This window comes from Phyllobates terribilis, unplaced genomic scaffold, assembly GCF_046119375.1.
Source record: "Phyllobates terribilis strain yellow unplaced genomic scaffold, ASM4611937v1 Scaffold_580__1_contigs__length_1029797, whole genome shotgun sequence".
In the NCBI taxonomy this organism is placed as follows: domain Eukaryota; kingdom Metazoa; phylum Chordata; class Amphibia; order Anura; family Dendrobatidae; genus Phyllobates; species Phyllobates terribilis.
This window is the reverse complement of record NW_027363340.1, coordinates 513,703-533,908: the sequence shown is the minus strand read 5'-3', so window position 1 is coordinate 533,908 and position 20,206 is coordinate 513,703.

Below are 20,206 nucleotides of genomic sequence, written 5' to 3'. Positions count from 1 at the left end.
AAAGAACAGTACCTTGCCATATGTCCAGGTTGATTGCAGCGGCGGCAGATGGGTCGTCCGTCCTCGCTGTATCGGTCACTGGGTCTTCCTCTGGCCGGTGGGGTCCTCCTTGGTCGACGCCACGGGATGTCCTCCGGTCCGGATGCCAGCTGGATCTTCCCTGGGGTGGAAGCCTGTAAAGACTGCACAGTTCGGGTTAGCGCAGCAACGCTCTTAGCTAGCTCTTGGACCTGATGGTGTAGGTCTGGAGCCGGGTCATTGTCCAAAGCCTGCGCATCAGCTCCCACAGGCCCTGCCGACAAGGGCGCCGCCTCCTGGTGGTAAGTGATAGCAGGGCGCTTGTGGGTCACAACGCCACCCGGTGCCGGTTCTCGGAGCACCCGGATGGCTCTGTCCTTGAACTGTGCAAAGCCCAGATGGGGATCCTGTAAGGCCATTGCCCGCAACTGGGTTCGGTGGGTATTACAATACAGTCCCTCTATAAACTGTTCGGTCAACAGCCTGTCCTCGTTTCCCACTCCATCAGGGTCGGTCTGCTTAATGGCCCTCAGGGCCTCTTGTAGGTTTAGTGCATAGTCCCTTACACTCTCATGCGCTCGCTGCTTGCACCCGTAGAATCTAAGCTTAATCTCGGCTGAGGTGCGGGTATCAAAGGTGTCCTTCAGCCGGGTTAGTATCCCTGCGACAGTCTTCCTCCCAGGTGGCCAGGATTTTACTTCCCTTTTGGCTGCCCCGGTTAGTTGGGCCACCAGGATGCTCACTTTTTGCTCTTCTGTGAGGGGGTACACCTGGAAGAGGCTATCCAGCTTTTCTCTAAAGTCATGCAGGGTATGTGACTCCCCTGAGTACTGGGGTAGCCAAGCTGCTCCCGGGATATAGGGCATGGTGAAGGGCATAACTGCAGCAGCGGTAGCGCTGGCGGGGGTTGAGGCAGTGAAGCTCTCCTCCGTATCCGACATCTTCCTCCCCCCTAGTGGACCGTGGCCTACCTTGCGATGATCCTCTTCCGTAGGCCGCGGCTCCGCAGTGGATCGTCAGGGTTGAGGACCTTCCGTCGCGCTCCTGTGACGTCGGCGTCTGCTGGGCTCCTTCCAGGACCTTACGCAACGTCCGGACGTGAGGCGGGGCTTCAGTTCTCGCGCGCTTTCGGAGTCCACGCCCCTCTTCTTCCCGCGCGGCGTCCTCAAGATGGCGTCCAATGGCGGGAAAACTCCACGGATGGCGGGAAGAAGGCAGAAGATGGCGCCGGATGGCGGGAAACTTCACCGATGGCGGGAAGAAGGCTGAAGATGGCGCCGGATGGCGGGAATCTTCACCACAGGTAAGTTTGAAAAGTCTCTTTTTCAGGCACGCAGTACCCGGTGGTTGCGGGCACGAAATCCTGCCGACTACGCCAAAGTTGATGCGCCCCTGGGCCTGTGTCGCGCTGCGTTGCGCACGCGGGAGCTTACCCGGAGCCGGATCTCTTGAGGGTTGTAGTCTCGTGGCGGTGACCCGGTCCGTGCCCAGGGAGTCAAACTGAGCGGCGATGTAACAGCGGTAGATGCAGGACGACTACGCCACCCGTTGAATGCAGCTATGGAGCTGCCGCTGCAGGACAGTCCGCTGAGGCCGGTGGATGGATGGTGCAGCGTAGATGGTATAACCCCCAACGGGAGGGGTATGGCCTCAGGGCAGCAGATGTGGATGATGGGGGTAGCAGGAACCACTCAGAGACGGTGCGGTGTAATTCAGGGTCTTTACTGGTAACAACGATAGACCCTCCCGGAGTACTTGCTAGTGAACGGGGCCTGGTCAGTCCTTGAGCAGATGGGATCTCCCCTGGCCAGGCGGAGTTGTAGGCCTCCCAAACTGATTGTACTCTTCTGGCTACCTTGCTAGAAGCGGATATAAGTAGCCCACATCCCTGAGTGTACCGTGTGGTGCTCACCCGTATGGCCGGTGACTCGGGGCCTTCTAATGGCTTCCGCTCCACGATGGCGGTGCTGGTCCCACGCGTGTGACCGTGCCTTCGGGTTTCTGGGCCTGAGGACCTGAAATCCCCTGCCGGTCGGCTTCTGCTGCTGGGTAAGAGTTAGTCCCCACAGCCTCGGACGCCGGGTCCGGTAAGAAAGCTTCTCAGTCAGGGCGAGCTCTGCAGCTGCCAGCCCCTGACTCGTAGTAATATTGCTCCCACTGAGCTTCTGCTGTTTCTTCCTATGCTGCTTCTCTGTCTCTACTCTCCTTGACTGACTAACCCTGCCTCAGCCCAGGGTTTATACAGGGGAAGTTCTTCCCCTCCCAAGACTGGGCAGGAGGTGTGGCATGCACAGGATCCCTGACCAAAGGACCTCCCACCTGCTCTCAGACATAACATTACATTACTGTGGAAAACCAGACCCCTGGGGTGCCACAGTTTAATCCTGTAAGAATCTAAATCCAACATCAATGTCTTCAATTAATTAAACACTCAAATGCACAATGTTCCATTATATGTATCTATTGTCTGACTTCTTACTGCTTCTTATTATATGTAATATTTGTATGGTAATATCTTATGCTCTATTGTTGCAATCCTGTAAGAATATAAATCCAACATCAATGTGTTCATTTAATTCCACTATTAATTACAGACTCTTCTATGGGGAATCCCTGGGTAGACCTTACTTTGGGCACAGCTTAGGCTGCATTATGTGTCTTTATGTGTGATAGCATTCTTGGACACACCAAGCAGTTAGATATTTCTATCTGTTGATGAATCTTGCTACAAGAACGGCTTCTGCGATTGTCGCCCTCCACATAATGTAGATAGTTTACATTGTGTAACTTATTTTCCAATAATTCTATTGGTCATTACCATAGGTAATAGTAATAGTATATACAGTTATATGAAAAAGTTTGGGCACCCCTATTAATCTTAAGCTTATTGTTTTATAAAAATTGATGTTTTTGCAACAGCTATTTCAGTTTGATATATGGAATAACTGTTGGACACAGTAATGTTTCTGCCTTGAAATGAGGTTTATTGTACTAACAGAAAATGTGCAATCTGCATTCAAACAAAATTTGACATGTGCATAAGTATGGGCACCTCACCAGAAAAGTGACATTAATATTTAGTAGATCCTCCTTTTGCAAAAATAACAGCTTCTAGTCGCTTCCTGTAGCTTTTAATGAGTTCCTGGATCCTGGATGAAGGTATTTTTGACCATTCCTCTTTACAAAACATTTCCAGTTCAGTTAAGTTTGATGGTCGCCGAGCATGGAGAGCCCCCTTCAAATGATCCCACAGATGTTCAATGAACATGATGGAACCTCCACCAAATTTTACTGTGGGTAGCAAGTGTTTTTCTTGGAATGCTGTGTTTTTTTGCCGCCATGCATAACGCCTTTTTGTATGACCAAACAACTCAATCTTGGTTTCATCGGTCCACAGGACCTTCTTCCAAAAAGAAATTGGCTTCTCCAAATGTGCTTTTGCATACCTCAGCCGACTCTGTTTGTGGCGTGCTTGCAGAAACGGCTTCTTTCGCATCACTCTCCCATACAGCTTCTCCTTGTGCAAAGTGTGTTGTATAGTTGACCGATGCACAGTGACACCATCTGCAGCAAGTTGATGCTGCAGCTCTCTGGAGGTGGTCTGAGGATTGTCCTTGACTGACCTCACCATTCTTCTTCTCTGCCTTTCTGATGTTTTTCTTGGCCTTCCACTTCTGGCCTTAACAAGAACTGTCCCTGTGTTCTTCCATTTCCTTACTATGTTCCTCACAGTGGAAACTGACAGGTTAAATCTCAGAGACTGCTTTTTGCATCCTTCCCCTGAACAACTATGTTGAATAATCTTTGTTTTCAGATCATTTGACAGTTGTTTTGAGGAGCCTATGATGCCACTCTTCAGAGGAGATTCAAACAGGAGAACAACTTGCAAGTGGCCACTTTAAGTAGCTTTTCTCATGATTGCATACACCTGGCTTTGAAGTTCAAAGCTCAATGAGGTTACAAAACCAAAAAAAGTGCTTTAGTAAGTCAGTAAAATGTAGGTAGGAGTATTTAAAACAAGAAAATGATAAGGGTGCCCATACTTATGCACCTGTCAAATTTTGTTTGAATGCAGATTGCACATTTTCTGTTAGTACAATAAACCTCATTTCAAGGCAGAAACATTACTGTGTCCAACAGTTATTACATATATCAAACTGAAATAGCAGTTGCAAAAACACAAATTTTTATAAAACATTAAGCTTAAGATTAATAGGGGTGCCCAAACTTTTTCATATAACTGTATTGTAATCGTAATAGTATATATTATAATATTTAGAGTATTCTAAACATAATTACTGTATATATTATAGTTTACTGCTAAGAACAAATGTAATAATTTAACAAGTAATTACAAATTTATAATGTGATATATATTAACTTGATGTTCATGTGCACACTATCTATGAAGTGGCATAAGGAACAAAATGGCTGACTTTTTGCATTTCTACCATGGTTGCACATACACCAATGTGATACATTTGCTGCAATTAGTGACATTTTTAAAGACTAGTAAATTCATGCCCTCTCTCTGATAATTTTAATAAATATCCCCAATTGAGCTGTTTTATAATCTAATTCTTCCCACGTGAATAAACCCCAGCGCGTTGTGTTCCTTAACACACAAAGTTGCTCTTGGATACTAATCTGCTTGTTCTTTTGTAGTTTTAATATTTTTTTGCTGTTTAGTAACTAATTATGAAATTGATGGCTGCTAACTATTGAATTTTTTAGTTTTTGAAGGATCTGGATTAGGATCTGGCGAGGAATTTGTCACAATAATCGGTCAAGATGAAGGATCTGGCATTGTCATCACTCCAGAAGGATCTGGCTCTGTAATCGGTCAAGATCAGGGATCTGGCATTGTCATCATTCCAGAATAAGGATCTGGCTCTGTAATCGGTCAAGATGAAGGATCTGGCATTATCATCACTCCAGAAGAAGGATCTGGCACAATAATCAGTCAAGATGAAGGATCTGGCATTGTCATCACTCCAGAAGAAGGATCTGGCGCAATAGTTGGTCAAGATGAAGGATCTGGCATTGTCATCACTCCAGAAGAAGGATCTGGTGCAACAATTGGTCAAGATGAAGGATCTGGCATAATCATCACTCCAGAAGAAGGATCTGGCACTATAATTGGTCAAGATGAAAGATCTGGTATTGTCATCCCTCCAGAAGAAGGATCTGGCACAAAATAATTGATCAAAATGAAGAATCTGGCATTTCAATCCCTCCAGAAGAAGGATCTGGCACACAATAATTGATCAAAATGAAGGATCTGGCATTTCAATCCCTCCAGAAGAAGGATCTGGCACACAATAATTGATCAAAATGAAGGATCTGGCATTTCAATCCCTCCAGAAGAAGGATCAGGCATTAGTTATTTCTCTAAAAAATAAACTGGTTGAAAATATATACTATTGGGAAACCAGATCACTTTTGGACATTAAGGAGATGCCCCATCACATGTTTGTTAGTGTGATTTCTTCTTTTAGGTGCTTATTTTATGAACTTAATTCCACAAAGCCGAAATAAGGCAAAGTAATCCAACCTGCACTGTATTCATGCATTTATCTTGTGCCTTGTATCCAGTTCACAGTTGAATATCAGTATCTTATATTTTTTTCAATAATAAAAATAACTTTTGCAACATATTTCACTTCATTTCATATGAATTCTATTAATATTACAATGAGAAAATTAATTTAAAAAACTCCATTTGATCTCTGTAAACCAGGGCCGGACTGGGACAAAAAAGCAGCCCTGCAAGACAAACCCCACCAGCCCACATACTGTAACACTCATTACCCCAGATCAGTAAATTTGGCTTTACTTAGTCGCGCCCCTCATCACTCCCTTTAAGGAGTTATTTGATGAGCCACATGTGAATAGTGCAGCAGTGTGTATGATCCACCATAGCCCCACTAACATGGTGCTCTTCAGAGCTCTGGATCTCGGGATTATGGGGGTCTCAGTGGACGGACCCCCAGTGATTGGAAAGTTCTCAGGATAGGGGATACTTGGGATGTTTAAATTAGTTTTCCAATATTTATTCTTATTTTATCATAGGAATATTGAAAATAATAAACCAATATTAACCCAACCAAAGTCTAATGTTGCCTCACGACAACAGGACACAAAAAGTGGTACTGTGCAGTGTATATGTATATACAGGAAACAAGAAGTGGTACTGTGCAGTGTATATATACACGACAGGAGAAGTGGTACTGTGCAGTATATATATATACAGGAAAGGAGAAGTGGGACTGTGCAGTGTATATAAACAGGAGAAGTGGTACTGTGCAGTGTATATACACAGGACAGGAGAAGTGGTACTGTGCAGGAAAGGAGAAGTGATACTGTGCAGTGTATATATACAGGACAGGAGGAGTGGTGCTGTGCAGTGTATATATACAGGAAACAAGAAGTGGTACTGTGCAGTGTATATTTACACGACAGGAGAAGTGGTACTGTGCAGTATATATATATAGGAAAGGAGAAGTGGGACTGTGCAGTGTATATATACAGGAGAAGTGGTACTGTGCAGTGTATATACACAGGACAGGAGAAGTGGTACTGTGCAGTATATATATACAGGAAAGGAGAAGTGGTACTGTGCAGTGTATATATACAGGACAGGAGGAGTGGTGCTGTGCAGTGTATATATACAGGAAACAAGAAGTGGTACTGTGCAGTGTATATTTACACGACAGGAGAAGTGGTACTGTGCAGTATATATATACAGGACAGGAGAAGTGGGACTGTGCAGTGTATATATACAGGAGAAGTGGTACTGTGCAGTGTATATATACAGGAGAATTGGCACTGTGCAGTGTATATGTAGCGCCCCGAGGGTTCGGCCGCTACAGGGGTATTGCACCTCAGACCAGAGGTGTGATATTCCACTCCCGGGTAAGGATGGAGTATGGACCAGGGCTCAGTTAGCTGCATACAGCACACACACCCCATTTCCGAGGGACAGCTCAGCGGTGCTCCCACTAGACAGAAGTGCAGGCACGACCAGCTATGTCCCTGTCTGGAGTGGGGAGGGGGGTGGAACACCCAGTGCTGTAGGGGCAGATAGGGGTTGGTTCCTGAGCGTAGATAGGAGCTCATTGGTTGCTGGTCCCCTGGGCTCATGGCTAGAGGGAGGAATAAAAGGTGGGCACCATCTTAGATCTAGGTTCTGTCCAGAGAAGAGAAGACAGGGAGTAGAGGCTCTGTAGGAGCTCTACTCCAGAGTGGGCCTAGTGAGAGGCCGAGAAGGAGAGTGGAGAGAGAGAGAGAGGAGGTGAAGTGGAGCTGAGATTACGTCTCATCCCAGCTCCACGAGAAAGGAACAGAAAAGGAGAAGAAGAGAGAGAGAAACAGAAGGGCTCAGGAACAAGAAGGTGGAAGGGACCCTAAGAACCCACGAGAATCCAGGGTGCAGGGTCAGGCAGATTAAGGGTACCAGATCCCAAGTTGGTGGAGGAGAAACAACCCTCAGCCAAAGACCGGAGGTCGTGATCATTTATTGGTGCGACACCTCATCAAACCTGCTAGGAAGGCACCATATAGGACAGCGGAGGACGGGGCCCACGTTTAACCGCACAAGTCCGCGGTAGCTGGACAAAAGTGGGTCACTAGTGAGGCAGGCCAGAGAAAGGACAAAAGGGGGTCTTGAGCCATACTCCTGAGCTGTCTGGGGGTTGACCGAGCCCCTCACCTGGTGGACGCAGCACGGCTCGGGCAGTCATTCCCCGCAGAAGTGACTTGGATATTAATCGTGAGTAAAGACCCTGGACTGCAGTACGTTGTCTGTGTGCTTTTTCACTCCTCCGGCATTACCGGTACTGGGACTCTCACCACCATCACTCCCACCATCCACTACACTGCCCTGGGGCCGCACTCTTCCCGTGGGGAGTCACACCATCCCAGCTGCATACATCATCGGCCCCAGCGGTCTGCCCTGCAGCGGCGGTTCCTAATAACCGCAATCCACGGGTGGCGTAGTCGGACATTATCTAAAACATCTAAAAGACTGCCACTGGTCTGACCACCCTGAGCCACGGGACCGGGTCGCCACTACTACCCTCATCGTCTCCCTATTGCCCGGTTCTGAGTGCCCCACGGCCCAGGGGGCGAGTCATATATACACAGGACAGGAGAAGTGGTACTGTGCAGTATACAGTATATACAGGAAAGGAGAAATGGGACTGTGCAGTGTATATATACAGGACTGTGTATATATATAGTGTATATGTACAGTGTATATATACAGGACTGTATTCAGGACTGTATATATACAGTCTATATATACTGTATATATACAGGTATATATACAGGACTGTATATATACAGGACTGTATATATACTGTATATATGTATATATACAGGTACTGTGCAGTGTATATACTGTATACAGGAGAATTGGTACTTTGCAGTGTATATATACAGTACACAGGACAGGAGGAGTGGTGCTGAGAGTAGAACCTGCCTCCTGAGCTCAAGCACTTCCAGGAGGAGGGTCGTCGTCTGCCTCTCTTCTCCCTAGGGAGAGGCAGGCCTACTGGGAGGCCGGCATGGCTTCCCAGCCTCCTATCCCCCGGTCTATGCCGGCGGGGGAGAAGGAGCCTCAACAACCGGCCCAGAAGGGAGTGAGGAGATCGGGAAGGGTGAGGAAGAGTACATCCACCTACTCCAACCCCGAGACTGTTCACCGCCCGCCCAGAGAGGGAGACCGGGGCACCCCAGGCCCCAGGAACAAGAGCCCAGCAAGATCCTGGGGGGAGATGAGCTCTTGCGAGTCCACAAGTTCCTTCTCCTCCCGAGTGGTCGCCACGTTGCGAGAGTACGAGGACGCCGGCAAAGCACTAACCCAGCTGAAAGAGGAGCTGAGGGAGGCCTGGGTCCTGAACACCCGGGCGTCCAACAAGGAAAGACCCGCGACCTCCCAGAGGTTTAAAGCCCTCAGAGACGAGGTGGTCAGGTTAGTGCTCCTCCGGGAGGGGATTGAGAAAAGCGCAGGTCCCTTCCTGGAAAGGTTTAAGAACCAGCGGTGGTTCTCAGAAATGAAGGGGTTAAACACCTCAGGAGAACCGCCAACCGGCGTCCTTAGTGAAGAGGAGGAGGAGGATGAAGAGGTGACTGGAGTTTCAGTTGCTGGAGCCAGTGAGGGGCAGAGCCGGAGCCCAAGTGGTCTCCCTGCAGGGCAGAGGACTCCGACAGCAGAGGCTGGAGTGTTGGGGGAGGAGGAGGAAGGAGGATTGCTGAGGGAGATCCGACTGCTGGAGTTTCCAGTGGACCTGACGCGGTTTTCCTTCGGTGAGAACAAACCAGTGGAGGAGACCAAGAGGAGGAAGAGGAAGACCGGAGGAGCCGCACAGGAGGTGGTGAGTTACAAGTATGTACCAATGTCTGATGTTGTGCCTGCCACCTTCTGTTTAAACCCCACCAAACCTAAAGACACGGGCTCTGCAGTGGGCTTGAGGCAGAGGCAAGGTGGGGAGAGGAGAAGGATGTCCGGCGATGCTGCCATCTGTGCAGGGAACAGTGCAGAGGGCGAGGCTGTGGAGGTACTCACAGCGCCGGACATAGGAAGTTCTGTGGAGTTTCCCTCCCTGCCCTCTGCGGCTAAGCCAGTTATCACCGGGGCTGGGGGGGCCGGGAGGGATGTGAAAAACACATCTGCGAGGAACACTGGGCACACTGCTGCGACAGGGGGGCAGTGTGCCCCAGCGCCCAAAAAGGACACTAAGACCCCAAAGTCTGTGGGTGCAGGGCGGGCAGCGGTGCCCAACAAACAGTCTGCCCAGCACAAGGACCAAAATGCTGCAGTAGGGGGGCAGGGCGCTCCAGGAGACGACCTGCAGAAAGCCAGCAGCAACCAAAGGGAAAAGGGTGTGGTGCTGCAGGGAAAGGAGTCTCTGGAAGTGCTCCCCTCCCCCGGCCCAGCAGGTGTGAGTGCAGAGACACCAGACACAAGGGAGGAAGGAATGGAGGTGACTGTGGAAGGTGCAGAGAACAGCAGAGGTAATGGGGTGACAAGTAAAGGGAATGGAAGTAGTGGTGTAGTGAATGATGGGAGTAATGGTGGAGCAGATGGTGGGAGTAGTGGTGGAGTGAATGGTGGGAGTAGTGGGAATGGTGGGAGTAGTGGTGTAGCAAATGGTGGGGGTAGTGGTGGAATGAATGCTGGGAGCAGTGGGAATGGTGGGAGTAGTGGTGTAGCAAATGGTGGGGGTAGTGGTGGAATGAATGGTGGGAGTAGTGATGCAGCAAATGGTGGGAGAAGTAGTGGAGTGAATGATGGGAGTAATGGTCCTGCGAATGGTGGGAGTAGTAGTGAAGTGAATGGTGGGAGCAGCACTGGTGTTGGTGGGGGGAAAGTAGGTGCTGGTCCCGCTGCCCCCCCCAGCATTGGCGGGGGCTTCAGCCCAAAGCTATTCAGGAGCTGTCAGTGCTGGGGGTAGTAGTGCGCCCTCGTCTGGTGGCCCTGGGGATGGTGACTTGCAACAGCAGCTCCTGGACGCCCTGAGGAGAGGGGAGAGCTCCATCACTATAGAGGGGAGGGAGGTTGATCTGTCTTTCTGGATAGAGAGACATGGTCTTTCAGCCTTCCGAGATAGAGGGGCAGAGACTGTCTGGTCTCTGTCGACAACGGGGCAGAGGAGTAACCATAGGAACGTGGTCCGTCTCCAGTGGGTAAGCAAGGATGCCTGTCCTGATAGGTGGAAGGTGGTTGAGCTCCTGCTGGGGATGGGCTTTGCGGCATATGACATCTTTGCCTTGATCCATCCCTACGGGACCTCCTACTTCGATGTCAGCTTCGTGAGACCGGAGGGCCTTGAGCTTTTCTGGTCTTGCCATGAGCTGGCTCGGAGTCGCCCCCAATGGCATGGTCTCTTTCCCCTGGCAATAACCCGCCAAGATTCAGTCAGGAAAGTGACCGTTTTGACTAGTAACGAGTCGCTTTCCTGTATGGACATTACGACCTGGGTGAGTCGATACGGAGAGGTCACCAATATTCCCGAAAAGAATCTGAATGGCCATAGTATCTGGTCAGGAGCCTGGACCTTCATGGTGAGATTGAAGGTTTCGGGAAACACTATTACCCATATCCCCTCCTCAACCTTTTTGGGGAGGGATAGGATCTTGATTTTCTACCGGGGGCAGCCTAAGGTCTGTCACAGGTGCGGTAGCCCCACACACTTCAGTGCGCAGTGTACCACCCAGAAATGCGCACTGTGTGGGGACCTTGGTCATCTTGCTGCTGCCTGTCGCAGGATTAGGTGTAACTTGTGTGGTGACCTCGGTCACCCGTTCAGTCGCTCTCCACGTTCCTTCGCCAATGCTGTCCTGAAAGCGGCGAGTGCGGGACAAGCGAAAGCCAGGACTAATCTTGCCGGTGAAGGGACCAGTAGAGGCGGGGAGGCAGGGAACCGGTGAGGAGCAAGCTGCCGCCATCCACCATCAGGCGGCAGGAGCAGCGCCGTGTGGACAGGGGGCAGGGAGTAATGTCCCTAAACTCTGACCCAGGTACTTCACTTGCAGCTGAGGATCCTAAAGACAGTGAATTGAGCGAGGAGGTCAAGAGACTTGAAAGGGAAGAGCGAGAGGACGCCACGTCTTCCCAGGAACCCTCTTCTGGTGACAGTCTAGATGAGGGAGAGGGGGAGTGGTCACAGAAAAAGAAAAAGGGTAACAGGAAAACGGCCAGAGGTAGGAGGGGGACCAGGTCTCGAGCTGCCTCTTTGGAGTGCGACCCCTCTGACTCTCTGGCCGTGATCCAAGCGCCATTGGAGGGTTCAGCCGCCCCCCCTCTGGTGGATCTCTCCAACCGGTTCGGGGCTCTCCAGGACCTCCCTCTGCAGGGGGGAAATGGGGACCCGGGGCCGGAGGTTGCGGACAAGGTGGTTGCAGCTCAGGAGATGGCTGGGTCTTCCTCTCGGGGGCAAATACAAAGCCCTCTGGGGGGACGACTAACCCAGGACCACCAGACGGGGGCAAGAATGTATGTAAGGAGAGAATGGACGAGTCTGTTTGTCTTAAGCGCACTAAAAACCCGTCATTATCGGAGGAAGAGGTTGGGACTGTCAGTGGTGGGAAGAAAAAGGCTATCTAATTCAACCATTCATGATGGCGGCACCCATCCCGTTGACGTTGGCAACTATTAATGTTTGCAGCATAAAGTCAGATGCGGCAAGGTACACGGCCTTTCATTTTCTCGGCCAACTTGACGCCGACATTTTATTTTTGCAGGAGACCAGGTTGACCGATATATCAACCTTGCATAAAGCAAGGCGGGAGTGGAGGCATGGGCCCTCCTACTGGTCTCTTGCGGCCGAGCCGTATAGCGGGGTGGCGGTCCTTTTTAAGACCGCAGCGGTTGAATGCAGACGAGTGATCGAATTAGAAATGGGGAGATGCTTGATCCTAGATGTCTCCATGGGGGGACAAGAGCTTCGGCTCATTAACATCTATGGTCCCCAGTCCAAGTGGGACCGCAAATGTCTCTTCCTGAAGATCAAACCTTTTTTATTTTCGAGTCGGCAGGTGGTCTTCGGAGGGGATTTCAACAATGTCACGAGATCCTGTGATAGAGGAGGTTCCGGAGACCGGCTGTCTTATGACTGGGTCGCGTTAAACAGGATAGTGAGTGAGGCTCGCCTGGTGGATGTCCACATCCGGCACAACCCGGGCAACACGGGATTCACCTTTTCTAGAGGTAGTCAGTGCAGGTCTAGGCTAGACAGGTTTTATTTGAAGGAGGAGGCCGTCTCTTCACCGTTGTCGGTTGTGGAGGTGGAGTTCTCCGATCACTGTTTGATTATGTTTTCTCTGAACGTTACAGAGACTCCTCGGATGGGAAGAGGTTATTGGAAGCTGAATTCGTCACTCCTTGAGGAAGAAGCTGTAAGACGTTCTTTTGAGGAATTATTTCAGAGCCAGGTACCATTGCTGGGCCTAAGTAACACTAAGTCAGAGTGGTGGGAGATGTTCAAAAATCGGGTGGCGAGATTCTTCCGGCAGCTCTCGAACTTCAGAAGCCTGAAAAGGGATCGCCTGTATCAGAGCCTGAGGAGGAAACTCGAGCATCTTATCTTGACTGGAGGTAGCCGCGAGGAGATCTCCAGAGTGAAGTCCTTGCTGAAGAGGTGTCAGTACGATAGGCACGCATCTATGGTTTTCGAGAGGGACTACGGGAAGTACTGCTCGCCCGACCCTTACAGAAACTGTAAGATGTCAGTGAATAGTAAGATAGTGACGGGGCTGGTGGACAGTACGGGGTCCCTGAGAAGGTCCAGGTCAGTGATCTTGGAGGTCGTCAGTTCCTACTACTCGTACCTCTTGGGAAAGAGGGAGCTTGATCGTGACGGGATGTCGGCTTTCCTGACTGAATCTGTTCCTGAGCCAGGGGCTGACCTCTCGCTGGGCGATTTGGCAGAAGCGATCAAAGAAGAGGAAGTGAGACTGGCGATCGATGGGCTTAGGCCCAAAAAGTCGCCAGGTCCGGATGGCTTAACATCCGAGTTCTTTAGGACCTTTAGGGACTCTTTGGTCCCCCTCTTGACTCAGGTGCTTAACGAGTGTCTCTCCTCGGGCACTCTGCCGAGATCGTTAAGGAGGTCAGCTTTGATCATTTTGTCAAAGGGTAAGGATCCGTCACGCATTGAGAACTGGCGTCCCATAGCACTTCTCAATGTGGACAGGAAGATTTTGGCTAAGATACTTTTCAACAGGCTGGTGAAGTTTGCACCCCGGCTCCTTTCGGAGGTTCAGCACTGTTGCGTTCCTGGCCGTAGCACTTTTAGTGCTGTTCTAGGTGTCCGAGAGGCCGTGGAGCAAGGCAGGGCGGGCCTCTGGAAGGGGTTCTTGCTGACCTTGGATCAGGCAAAAGCCTTTGATCGGGTTAACCACGAGTACCTCTGGTCCACTCTTTTGAGGTATGGTCTGCCTGGAGGGTTTGTGGACAGGCTTAAGACCTTATATGCAGGGGCTGAGACTTTCCCTCTGGTGAATGGGTGGATTGGACGACCTTTCGGGGTAGGATCCGGTGTCCGTCAGGGCTGTCCTCTTAGCCCTTTGCTTTACGCGTTTGCAATCGATCCCTTCCTCAGAAGGATCGATTGTGGACCGTTGGCGGGGGTGCGGATGGGCGGGGCGGCACCGGAGGCTATCCTGAGGGTGGTGGCCTACGCGGACGATGTCACCGTATTTGTTTCTTCGCAAGGGGAGGCAGCGAGTGGAGCGCTACTCGGAGCATCCGGGTCCAAGGTCAACCAGGATAAGTGTGAGAGTCTCTGGCTGGGAGGCGGAGATCCCGGGTTTGATCTTCCGGACACCCTCCCCGAACCCCAAGAACATGCCAAAGTCCTGGGCATCGAATTCGGCCAGGGTGATTACTCCACGAAAAACTGGGAAGGCAGAATCAAAGGTGTCACCCAAAGAGTGGACCAATGGAGGGGATGTTCTTTGACCCTGAGGGAAAGGGTTGGCCTGTGCAAAGCTTTCCTGCTCCCCTTGCTAATCTACCTGGGCAGCGTCTGTGTCTTGCCAGAGCCTCTCTGGACACGGGTCTACAGTCTGTTCTTCCAGATGTTATGGGGTAACAGACTGAACCTAGTCAAGCGGGAGGTCACTTACCACACGAGGAGACTAGGGGGTTTGAATATGGTGAACCCCGTGGTGTTCCTAGTGAACACCTTCTTGAAAGTGAACGTGTCAAACCTCTGGAAAGAGAGGGCTCCTCCGTGGGTATTCTCCTGCAAGGGATGGTTTCAGCCTTTCTTCCAGGAATGGGAGACAGGGGGAAGATTGAAGGATCTTCGCACACCACACGGGCATCTCCCGGCTTATGTTACCCCGGTTCTGAAAATAATCCGCCGGTGGGGTCTGGGAATGTGGGAGGTGAGGTCCCTCCCGAGGAAACTCCTCGATATGAGGGTCTTGGTTTCTCATTTTCAGAGTCCATTGGCCCTCAAAGACTGCCCAAGTCGGGATCTGGAGGTTGGGTTGAGTTTGTTAAATTCTAGCAGGATCCCCGAGAAGTACTGGGACTTGACTTGGCGCTGCTTCCATGGTAAGCTGTATGTGAGGGACAATTTGAAGTACAGGAGCTCCGAGGACAGGAATTGCCCCCGTGAGGCTTGTGCTAACGTGCTGGAAAGCATGGAGCACTTCCTGCTTCATTGTCCCTTTAATACAGAGGTGTACAACAGGGTGGGGACTTCCATTGGTTGGCTGCGGCTGGCTACTCTGTCCTACCCCGGGTGGGCCTATGGAGCGTTCGGAGACCTTGGGAGAAGGGACCGAGACACTTTATTCATAGTCAGCGCAGTGGTCAGGTATTTCACGTGGAACGCACGAGTTTTAGTTTCGACGCAGAGTAAAATCCTCCATGTAGATGAAGTCTGTAGGAACATCCTAGGTGACCTGGTGAAGGTACATTATCTGGAGTATGAAAGACTGGGTGCCCGGAGGGCGGCCCGTCTCTGGAGGGGCTTTTCCTTCAGGGTGCCTTAGTCCGGTAGTACTCCTATATCCTGGTGGTGGGCTGATGTCTTTCCACCCTAGATTTTTGTTTTGTATTTCTGTCTCCTGAATAGAAGGTTTGCCGGCATCGAACTTGAGCCTTGGATGGTGAGTGTGTAGGTTGTGTTCTGTATATATTGTATATAATGTATAATAGGGGGTTTTAGTTAGGTTGGGTGGGGGATTTGGGGAAGTTCTTCATCAGCGGTGATAAGAGGACTGATCTGGCCTGGTCCAGGCCCCGCCTGGGGAAAAACTTTGGGGTCTGATCCTAGCTCGGAGTAATCCTGAACTTTGTGGCCAGAGCTGGATCAGGGGTGGCGGGATAGTTAGTGTAGGTGTGTGTTTTATATATATATTAAAAAATTACAAAAAAAATATAAAAAAAAAATACAAAAAAAAAAATATACAAAACAAAAAAAGGTTTAAAATTGTTCATGTCACTATTGTATATATTGTTATTTTTGGTTTTCTGTGGTGTGAATGAGGTGCGGTAAGGGTGTGACTGTAAGGTCAGGCAGTGGGACCAGTAGGTTAGTGTTAGTTTCCGGTTGTATATACGTTATATTAGGTTTAGTGTTTTGTGTTTCTAGCGTTTTATTGTATATAATCTTGTATATAGGACGGTGTTTTATGTGTATATAGGACAGTGTGAGCGTTGTGTGGGATTGTATATAGTAGTATGAATGAAGCTGGGCCGAAGGTTTTATAGGTTTTATAATATTTATTTCTTGTATATGTATATATTCCTGGGGGGATTTATTTTGTTTCTATTTTCTGTGATTTGTCGTCTTGTTTTGTTCATATGTTTGGTGTCCTGTAATGTATTATTGTTCTGACATGTACTGTACTTATTCTATCAATAAAAAAAAGACCTGCAGTGTATATATACAGGACAGGAGAAGTGGTGCTGTGCAGTGTATATGCACAGGACAGGAGGAGTGGTGCTGTGCTGTGTATATATACAGGACAGGAGGAGTGGTGCTGTGCAGTGTATATATACAGGACAGGAGGAGTGGTGCTGTGCAGTGTATATATACAGGACAGGAGGAGTGGTGCTGTGCAGTGTATATATACAGGACAGGAGGAGTGGTACTGTGCAGTGTATATATACAGGACAGGAGAAGTGGTGCTGTGCAGTGTATATGCACAGGACAGGAGGAGTGGTACTGTGCTGTGTATATATACAGGACAGGAGGAGTGGTGCTGTGCAGTGTATATATACAGGACAGGAGAAGTGGTGCTGTGCAGTGTATATGCACAGGACAGGAGGAGTGGTACTGTGCTGTGTATATATACAGGACAGGAGGAGTGGTGCTGTGCAGTGTATATATACAGGACAGGAGGAGTGGTGCTGTGCAGTGTATATATACAGGACAGGAGGAGTGGTACTGTGCAGTGTATATATACAGGACAGGAGGAGTGGTGCTGTGCTGTGTATATATACAGGACAGGAGGAGTGGTGCTGTGCAGTGTATATATACAGGACAGGAGGAGTGGTGCTGTGCAGTGTATATATACAGGACAGGAGAAGTGGTGCTGTGCAGTGTATATGCACAGGACAGGAGGAGTGGTGCTGTGCTGTGTATATATACAGGACAGGAGGAGTGGTGCTGTGCAGTGTATATATACAGGACAGGAGGAGTGGTGCTGTGCAGTGTATATATACAGGACAGGAGGAGTGGTGCTGTGCAGTGTATATATACAGGACAGGAGGAGTGGTGCTGTGCAGTGTATATATACAGGACAGGAGGAGTGGTACTGTGCAGTGTATATATACAGGACAGGAGGAGTGGTGCTGTGCAGTGTATATATACAGGACAGGAGGAGTGGTGCTGTGCAGTGTATATATACAGGACAGGAGGAGTGGTGCTGTGCAGTGTATATATACAGGACAGGAGGAGTGGTACTGTGCAGTGTATACAGGACAGGAGGAGTGGTGCTGTGCAGTGTATATATACAGGACAGGAGGAGTGGTACTGTGCACTGTATATATACAGGACAGGAGGAGTGGTACTGTGCAGTGTATATGTACAGGACAGGAGGAGTGGTACTGTGCAGTGTATATATACAGGACAGGAGAAGTGGTACTGTGCAGTGTATATATACAGGACAGGAGAAATGGTGCTGTGCAGTGTATATATACAGGACAGGAGGAGTGGTGCTGTGCAGTGTATATATACAGGACAGGAGAAGTGGTACTGTGCAGTGTATATATACATGACAGGAGGAGTGGTGCTGTGCAGTGTATATATACAGGACAGGAGGAGCGGTACTGTGCAGTGTATATGTACAGGACAGGAGGAGTGGTACTGTGCAGTGTATATATACAGGACAGGAGGAGTGGTGCTGTGCAGTGTATATATACAGGACAGGAGGAGTGGTGCTGTGCAGTGTATATATACAGGACAGGAGGAGTGGTACTGTGCATTGTATATATACAGGACATGAGAAGTGGTACTGTGCATTGTATATATACAGGACAGGAGAAGTGGTACTGTGCAGTGTATATATACATGACAGGAGGAGTGGTGCTGTGCAGTGTATATATACAGGACAGGAGGAGCGGTACTGTGCAGTGTATATATAGAGGACAGGAGGAGTAGTACTGTGCAGTGTATATATACAGGACAGGAGGAGTGGTACTGTGCAGTGTATATATACAGGACAGGAGGAGTGGTGCTGTGCAGTGTATATATACAGGACAGGAGGAGCGGTACTGTGCAGTGTATATATAGAGGACAGGAGGAGTAGTACTGTGCAGTGTATATATACAGGACAGGAGGAGTGGTACTGTGCAGTGTATATGTACAGGACAGGAGGAGTGGTACTGTGCAGTGTATATATACAGGACAGGAGGAGTGGTGCTGTGCAGTGTATATATACAGGACAGGAGGAGTGGTGCTGTGCAGTGTATATATACAGGACAGGAGGAGTGGTGCTGTGCAGTGTATATATACAGGACAGGAGGAGTGGTACTGTGCACTGTATATATACAGGACAGGAGGAGTGGTACTGTGCAGTGTATATATACAGGACAGGAGGAGTGGTACTGTGCACTGTATATATACAGGACAGGAGGAGTGGTGCTGTGCAGTGTATATATACAGGACAGGAGGAGTGGTACTGTGCACTGTATATATACAGGACAGGAGGAGTGGTACTGTGCAGTGTATATATACAGGACAGGAGGAGTGGTACTGTGCAGTGTATATGTACAGGACAGGAGGAGTGGTACTGTGCAGTGTATATATACAGGACAGGAGAAGTAGTACTGTGCAGTGTATATATACAGGACAGGAGAAGTGGTACTGTGCAGTGTATATGTACAGGACAGGAGGAGTGGTACTGTGCAGTGTATATATACAGGACAGGAGGAGTGGTGCTGTGCAGTGTATATATACAGGACAGGAAGAGTGGTGCTGTGCAGTGTATATATACAGGACAGGAGGAGTGGTGCTGTGCAGTGTATATATACAGGACAGGAGGAGTGGTACTGTGCACTGTATATATACAGGACAGGAGGAGTGGTACTGTGCAGTGTATATATACAGGACAGGAGGAGTGGTACTGTGCAGTGTATATGTACAGGACAGGAGGAGTGGTACTGTGCAGTGTATATATACAGGACAGGAGAAGTAGTACTGTGCAGTGTATATATACAGGACAGGAGAAGTGGTACTGTGCAGTGTATATGTACAGGACAGGAGGAGTGGTACTGTGCAGTGTATATATACAGGACAGGAGGAGTGGTGCTGTGCAGTGTATATATACAGGACAGGAAGAGTGGTGCTGTGCAGTGTATATATACAGGACAGGAGGAGTGGTGCTGTGCAGTGTATATATACAGGACAGGAGGAGTGGTACTGTGCAGTGTATATATACAGGACAGGAGGAGTGGTACTGTGCAGTGTATATATACAGGACAGGAGGAGTGGTACTGTGCATTGTATATATACAGGACAGGATGAGTGGTACTGTGCATTGTATATATACATTTGTACCCTGCAGATGCCAGCCTCTATGACGACAATTCAGTTCCATAACAGAACATGAATCCGAAACATAACCACATGGGCTAATAAAGAAGAGTCCTCCATTTTTTTGACAATTAATCAGATTGTTGAGATATATATATTATTATATTATGCGTGTATGTATGTACACACACACGCAAACATAATAAGAGCAGATACTGAGAATGACACCATGTATACAGGGCAGGGGAAGTATACAAATCATACACAGCTCCACAATATATTCTACAATCAATTATATACCCAGCTCCACACTATATACTGTGCAAAAGAATATAGAGTCGAGCTGTTTATATACTATATATATTATATAGTGTAGGGATGTGCCTGTGTATATAGTGTGGATTCCAAACTATATACTACACTATGTACACAGCACCATACCATATAAACATCTCTACACTATACAGTACAGACCAAAAGTTTGGACACACCTCATTTAAAGATTTTTCTGTATTTTCATGACTATGAAAATTGTACATTCACACTGAAGGCATCAAAACTATGAATTAACACATGTGGAATTATATACTTAACAAAAAAGTGTGAAACAACTGAAAATATGTTTTATATTCTAGGTTCTTCAAAGTAGCCACCTTTTGCTTTGATGACTGCTTTGCACACTCTTGGCA